Genomic DNA, 8,060 nt, shown 5'->3' with positions numbered 1-8,060 from the left:
GGTCTGTGATTTTGAATCGCAGTAAGGAATAACGAATCAAATTCGTGTATTCTCTTCGCAGAAAACTTCTGATAGATTTTCTAGTGCAATCTATCAGAGGGATTAAACCTCTGTTCGTGGACCTGATTGAAGGCGTTCATCGGTTCCAGGGAGAGACAACAAGAGCAGAATTGTTCTGTTGGTGTCCATTAATCTCGTTGCGAGATTTGAGGTAAAATTTATTTAATTGTTATTTAAATTTTACACAAACAATAATTTAATCGTTGAATGGTTGATACCCACACCATGGAATTGTTCCATGATAAAATTTTTAAACTTCCGCTGCACCGGGTATCAATCGTGATTGATCTGTGACCGCCAGTTTTTCCAACAGTGGTATCAGAGCCAAGGTTGCTCAGATCAATCGATTGAATTAATCAATTGTACAAAATTTTTGAGTCTCGGTTTTTGAAACAAAATAAATATTTTTAATAAAAAAAATTTTTTTTTTCCGGGGGCGAAACCCGGGCAGCGATTGGATCGCTGCCCAGAAGGGGCAGCGATGGTCGCTGCCCCCAGGGGCGGCGCACGGCGCCGCCCAAAGGGGGCGCACGGCGCCGCCCAGCGGCGGCGCCAGGCGCCACCAGGGCAGCAAGCGTTGCTGCCCTAAGGGGGCAGCCGGGCTGCCCCGGCCCGCGCCCCGGGTGCGGGCCAACCCGGGAGTGTCCCGGGTGGCCCGCGGGAAAAATTAATATTTTATTAAAAATTAATTTTAATATGTTAAAATTTTATTTTTGGTCCGGTCAAAAATTGTTTTTGATTGGTTCACGAGATTTCGGATCAAATTGTTCGAGTCCGTAAATTTTAAAATTGATTTTGGATAAATTTGAATTTTTGGAAAATTTTAATATTTTATCCGTAAATTGAATTTTGAAATCAATTATTTTGGTACAATTGATGATAAGATATGATCTTATGATATATTGAGTAAAATATGATTTTATTTGTAAAATTGGATTTTATAGATAAAATATGATTTTATTTGATATGGAGATAAAATATGATTTTATATGTGAAATGTGATTTTATATATAAAATATGATTTTATCTTGTTTAAATTTGAAATGCCACAGCATGTTATCCAATAAATTAATTTTGAATTAAATGTTATTGGATAAGGATGATCGATTGCCATGACCAATTTTGTAGGTGTATGTTAGGAATTTACATTTTGTCTTTATTGTTGTTGGTTTTATTAATGGGCCTGGTTTATGGCCCGATATGAATGTCATATGTAATAAAAGTGGGCTTGGTTTATAGCCCGTTCCCACCCCCTAAAAATGTATCCCCTACTTGTCATTGTTATTTATTGTAAATACATTAGATTTAGTGGGAGATCAAGATTTGAAGATGGTGGGCCCAGCAGACAATGAAGACTGAAGAAATGTAAATTGGAAGCATATGTAATAGGATTGCATTTGCATACTGCATATTACCTAGGATTGGACTAAGACCCGTGATTGGCAACCACGGGTCAATTAGAAATGGAATCGATCATCCTATATAATATTTGATATTATGATTGTATGCATGTTTAGACATAATTGCGTGAATCCGGCAAGCATGCAATAAATTAAATATGATGAGACAAATATTTTTATAATTAAAAATCCCATTTTAAATATGATTTAAAATTTATATCAAGATAAATAAAGGAAATTTAAATTTGTTTAAATGTTCCCACCTTCCATCAACGGTCAATGTATGTGATGCTACCCGCGGATACGGTCCGGCTCATATTATTGGGGGGGCCCGTCCGTCGGAAAGCTGTACATTGGATCGACAAATGTTGTAAGTTGGGTGGAACTCCCATGGGATCGGCTCATATTATTGGGGGATCCACATGGCGACCGTCCATCACAACTTAATATTGATGGGTCATCTTGACATGTCACTTTAAACGGCGTCATATTATTGGGCCCTTATTGGACATGAGGTAAACACATGGGGGTTGCTTTGGAAGCAATTGGGCTCTACCTTTTGAGAATTATGGTTGGCTGATATTATTCGGGACCATAAGTTTGTCAATTGGACTTCATGTTCTCACTAAGGAAAAAGTTTCCCGTTTTCACTAGAGGGTGGTGAAATCGTTAAAATAGTGGGAGTGAGATTCATAAAATAAAATTCGCCAATTTTATGTCTTAGTAAATTATTTAAACAATCATCGATAATTGTCTGTTTTATCTCAGTAATCCACATGTTTCTGTTCTCCAACAAAACAAACTTATTGACGCAAACAATACAGAATGATTCCATAAGTTAAGATTGTCCTAAGTTCGGAAAAAGATTTTCTAAGTGTTAGAAAAGGCTTCTCCGAAAACAGCCTCGGCTGATGTAACTGCCGAAAGGTTGGCCGAATTAGAGAAATGGTTGGACCATGATCTCAAGGCCAAATGTTACATGCAAAATTGGACAAGTCTAAACAAGTTTGCCATCACTGCAAGAAACCCGGTAATTGGAAACGTAACTGCAAGGAATACCCCAAGCAGTTGCGAACTGCAAAGGGTATGTTTTACATTGAAATAAATGTTTTTCTTAATACTACTTCTTGGGTATTGGATACCAGATGTAGATCTCATATTTGCAATGAGTTGCAAATGATAACAAGAAGTAATAGGATAAGGATGGGTGAGACCCAGTCAAGGCTCGGGAATGGTTCCAGAGTTAAATCCATAGCTATGGGAAATATTTATTTTTGCAGAACGGTTTTAAGTTACTTTTGATAGATGTTTTATTTGTTCCAGATTTAATTAAAACATTATTTCTGTTTCTATGCTAGATAGAGATGGTTATTCTTGCAATTTTGTGAATGAGATTTGCAATATTTACAAGAATGAATGTTTAATTGGAAATGGACAATTTGAAAACGATCTATACAACTTAAAACTAAAAGACGTTCCAATGAATTATGTTGATAAACCGGCTACAACAAACAAAAGGAAAAACGATAGTCAAAACCCGGCAAACCTATGGCACGCTAGGCTAGGTCATATTTTCTCAAGAAGGATGAACAAGCTAGTGGGAGAGGGCATGTTTGATATGTCGGATATTAACTCTCTACCTACTTGTGAATCTTGTCTAAAAGGAAAAATGACTAAATCTCCTTTTAAGGGGAAACCTGAGCGTAGTCAGAATCTGTTGGATTTGATCCATACAGATGTTTGTGGTCCATTTAGAGTAGGGACTCAACATGGCCACACCTACTTCATTACCTTTACTGATGATTATTCAAGGTATGGGTATTTATATTTAATGAAATATAAGTCTGAAGCATTTGAAAAGTTCAAAGAATTCAGGGCTGAAGTAGAAAACAAGCTAGGTAAAAGTATTAAAGCACTTCGATCGGATCGAGGTGGAGAATACTTGAGTACCGAGTTTTTGGACTATCTGAAAGAGAATGGGATTCTCTCTCAGTGGACTCCTCCTATGACACCACAGCTTAATGGTGTATCGGAGCGTCGTAATCGAACTTTGTTGGACATGGTTCGATCTATGATGAGCTTCACTGAGCTTCCACCTTCGTTTTGGGGCTATGCGCTTGAAACGGCGGTATTGTTGTTGAACAACGTCCACACTAAAGCAGTGGACAAAACACCATACGAGTTATGGAATGGCAAAGCTCCTAAGTATTCGTACTTGAGGATTTGGGGATGTCCTGCTTACGTGAAGCGGACAGTGGGAGATAAGTTGGATAGTCGATCCAGCTTATGTTATTTTGTAGGGTATCCGAAGAATTCAATCGGATATTATTTCTATTATCCTGATGAAACAAAGGTGTTTGTTTCTAGGAATGCCACCTTCTTGGAGAAGGAGTTCTTATTGGATAAGAAAGGCGAGATGATGGAACTCGAAGAAGTTCGAGAAGAACCCAAAATACAAAATAACGATCCTACACCTCAGGAACCATTGCTGGACACGCCTGCACCTAGAAGATCCGAAAGGACTTCTAGACCTCCAGTTCGATATGGTCTTCTTCTTGAAGGGGATCAAGATGAACCCGACATTGGATGTGATCCAAGAAACTTCAAGGAAGCAATTTCTGATGCGGATTCAAATTTATGTCTTGAAGCTATGCAGTCAGAATTGGATTCGATGCATACAAACCAAGTTTGGTCTTTAGTAGATCCTCCCGATGGAATTGTTCCGATAGGGTGTAAATGGATCTACAAAAGAAAGCTTGGGCCTGATGGTAAGGTATTGACCTACAAGGCGCAATTGGTGGCTAAAGGTTATACTCAAAGGCAAGGAGTTGACTATGACGAAACCTTTTCACCAGTTGCAATGTTCAAGTCCATAAGAATCCTAATTGCCATAGCTGCATGGTATGACTATGAGATATGGCAAATGGATGTGAAGACTGCTTTTCTTAATGGAGACATTAAGGAGGAAATCTATATGAAGCAGCCTAAGGGGTACACATCCATGGGAAGCGAGCATAAGGTATGCAAGCTTCAGAGATCAATTTATGGTCTAAAACAAGCATCAAGAAGTTGGAACCAGAAATTTGATGAAACAATAAAAGATTTTGGTTTCATCAAGAACCCGGAGGAACCTTGCGTGTACAAGAAAGTAGTTAAGGATGCGGTGACATTCTTAGTACTTTATGTTGATGACATCCTACTCATTGGGAATCATGTAGGGATGTTGCAGTCAACAAAGATATGGTTATCAGGTAGATTTTCGATGAAGGATTTGGGAGAGGCATCCTACATTCTTGGGATACAGATCTATAGAGATAGGTCTAAGAGAATGATAGGACTCACTCAATCAACCTACATCGATACCATATTGAAACGGTTTTCAATGGATGGGTCCAAAAGAGGACATCTACCCATGTGTCATGGAGTTTCTCTATCCAAGTCTATGTGTCCCAAGACTGATGAAGAGATAGAGAATATGACACATGTACCATATGCGTCAGCTATAGGTAGTATCATGTATGGGATGATATCTACCAGACCGGATGTAGCATTTGCTCTGAGTGTCACGAGCAGATATCAGTCTAATCCTGGTCAAATGCATTGGAAAGCCGTGAAGGACATTCTTAAGTACTTGCGAAGGACTAAGAATATGTTCATGGTTTATGGAGGACGAGAACTCAAATTGGAAGGCTATACCGACTCTAGCTTCCAAAGTGATGTGGATGACTCGAAGTCAACCTCTGGATTTGTGTTCATGCTCAATGGCGGTGCTGTCTCTTGGAAGAGTTCCAAGCAGGACACCACAGCGGATTCCACCACTGAGGCTGAATACATTGCAGCATCAGCTGCTGCTAAAGAGGCCGTTTGGATGAGGAAGTTCGTCCAAGAGTTGGGCGTTATTCCTGAATTTGTTGGTCCAGTCCCGGTGTACTGTGACAACACGGGTGCCGTTGCTCAAGCAAAGGAACCAAGGTCTCATCAAAGATCCAAACACGTACTGAGGAAATACCACATAATCCGGGAGATTGTGGAAAGAGGAGACATCATTGTCGAACGAGTGGCCTCTGCAGACAATATCGCTGATCCGCTTACTAAGCCCTTGCCAGGACCATTGTTTGACAAACATCGCGAAGCAATGGGTCTACGTAGTATGACTAGTTGGCTATAGGGCAAGTGGGAGATTGTAAGAGTGGGTGCCCAGTGAGCCAACTGTGTGGCTATGGGCTTTGATGACTCTTTGTATAAACAATCTTTTGTTTAATATTATTTACACTTTTATGGCAATGACTTTATATTACTTCATATTGTTATATTGTGATATACTATTGTTGTTTTGATAAAGACCTTGAATATACTATAGTGTATGTAAGATGTGGTAGAACATGGAGATGCCTATCATGAAATACATCTTATAGTCACTGTATATTCTAAAAACCGTTCCTGGTCGATTGAGCCGTCCGATAATAAGGATAAGGATCGCTCGAGTTTGAGACTAGCATTTGCGATGCGGAGTACCACGTTTCATTGGTAGGGAACATGGAGATGTTCGAAGCATGCAAATGGATATTCATAGGATGAATAATCGAACTACCCTATCCGGACTTTCCAAGTGGTTATCACTTATCGAGTGGATAAAGTCCGCGGTTTTGGTTGTACACCATTAGTCCTTACGACTTGAAACATCATGGAGACTCTATATGCTAGTGCTGTGCTTTGACTCGTTTACCGACTCTATGGGGGTCATCAGGTGTCGAGATTGGGTACAGTTACGACACATATAGGAGTCAATGCATTGTTGTCAAGGATTCACCACATACTTGCGAGTGTGGATATCCTATGCGATCTGAGGAGATATTAGTGTGACAAATCTCTGGCCAGAGTACTTGATGTGATTTAAGAAATGGTTTCTTAGTAGCACATGCGATGTCACTAATTTGATCTTCAAGATGCATTGCATAGTTATCGAATCTTGAGCGACTCTCGATATACCAATGGTTGTTGATTCGATCGGGATATATGGATGAAGGGACCGTACTGTACGCTAACAAAAATCTACTGGTTCTTGTAGGCACTATCAGTGATACCTAGGGAATCATGGGGCGATGTTGCTAGGCGCTTTACCATGATTCGTTGGGCAAGTCGGAAAGTGTTGTTCCGAGTCACAAGGAGTTGTGAGCCCACGGCTAGCTGTATCCCAGAACCATTGAGGGTCACACAGTGTAATGGAGTTTTAATCCCCGTTGAGATAGTTAAATTTAAAGAGTTAAATTTAATGAACTAAGGAGTTGGACTTCTTAATTAAGAGTAAGGGAGTAGGGTTTCCTAAAATGACATAGGGATGGACATTTTTGGAAACCACTGAATTCGGATTCAGGAAAATTTATTTTGACTTTAAAACGTGCAGAAATGGTTTCTGTGCACATTGGTGAAATCGTTTCATCAATCGGAGTCACGATGAATTTTATATTAATTTCTGAACGAGCGGGCTTTGCTTGTCAGGCCCCAGCTTATGATTAATGGGCCCTAAGGTGTTAGTGGCCTGCATTATAAATAAGTTATTTCAGTACAGAAATTACACAGAAAAGGTCATAATTTTTGACAGGATTTTCGAAACCCTAGCCCCTCTCAAAAACGTTTTCGGCCGCCTCTCCCTCCCTCTGCCCGAGAAAATTCCGGTCTGTGATTTTGAATCGCAGTAAGGAATAACGAATCAAATTCGTGTATTCTCTTCGCAGAAAACTTTTGATAGATTTTCTAGTGCAATCTATCAGAGGGATTAAACCTCTGTTCGTGGACCTGATTGAAGGCGTTCATCGGTTCCAGGGAGAGACAACAAGAGCAGAATTGTTCTGTTGGTGTCCATTAATCTCGTTGCGAGATTTGAGGTAAAATTTATTTAATTGTTATTTAAATTTTACACACACAATAATTTAATCGTTGAATGGTTGATACCCACACCATGGAATTGTTCCATGATAAAATTTTTAAACTTCCGCTGCACCGGGTATCAATCGTGATTGATCTGTGACCGCCAGTTTTTCCAACATAAAACGTGCGCGTGCGCATGCGCAATGCGGCACTTGGCACTTAGGCACGACGGTGTGCGCGTGTGGTCGGAACATGGGAGAAGCAAAACGTCCGGATATTAGGCAAATGAAACGTGCGCGTGCGCATGCGCAATGCAGCACTTGGCACTTGGGCACGGCGGCGTGCACGTGCGGTCGGAACATGGGAGAAGCAAAACGTCCGGATATTAGGCAAATGAAACGTGCGCGTGCGCTACGCGGCACTTGGCACTTGGGCACGTCGGGCACGGCGGCGTGCGCGTGTGGTCAGAATATGGGAGAAGCAAAACGTCCGGATATTAGGCAAATGAAACGTGCGCATGCGCGTGCGCAATGCGGCACTTGGCACTTGGGCACGTCGGGCACGGCGGCGTGCGTGTGTGGTCGGAACATGGGAGAAGCAAAACGTCCGGTTATTATGCAAATGAAACGTACGCGTGCGTGTGCGCATGCGCAATGCGGCACTTGGCACTTGGGCACGTCGGGCACGGCGGCGTGCACGTGCGGTCGGAACATGGGAGAAGCAAAACGTCCG

This window comes from Henckelia pumila, chromosome 3, assembly GCF_033568475.1.
Source record: "Henckelia pumila isolate YLH828 chromosome 3, ASM3356847v2, whole genome shotgun sequence".
Classification (NCBI taxonomy): Eukaryota; Viridiplantae; Streptophyta; class Magnoliopsida; order Lamiales; family Gesneriaceae; genus Henckelia; species Henckelia pumila.
Note: the sequence above shows the minus strand (reverse complement) of the source record.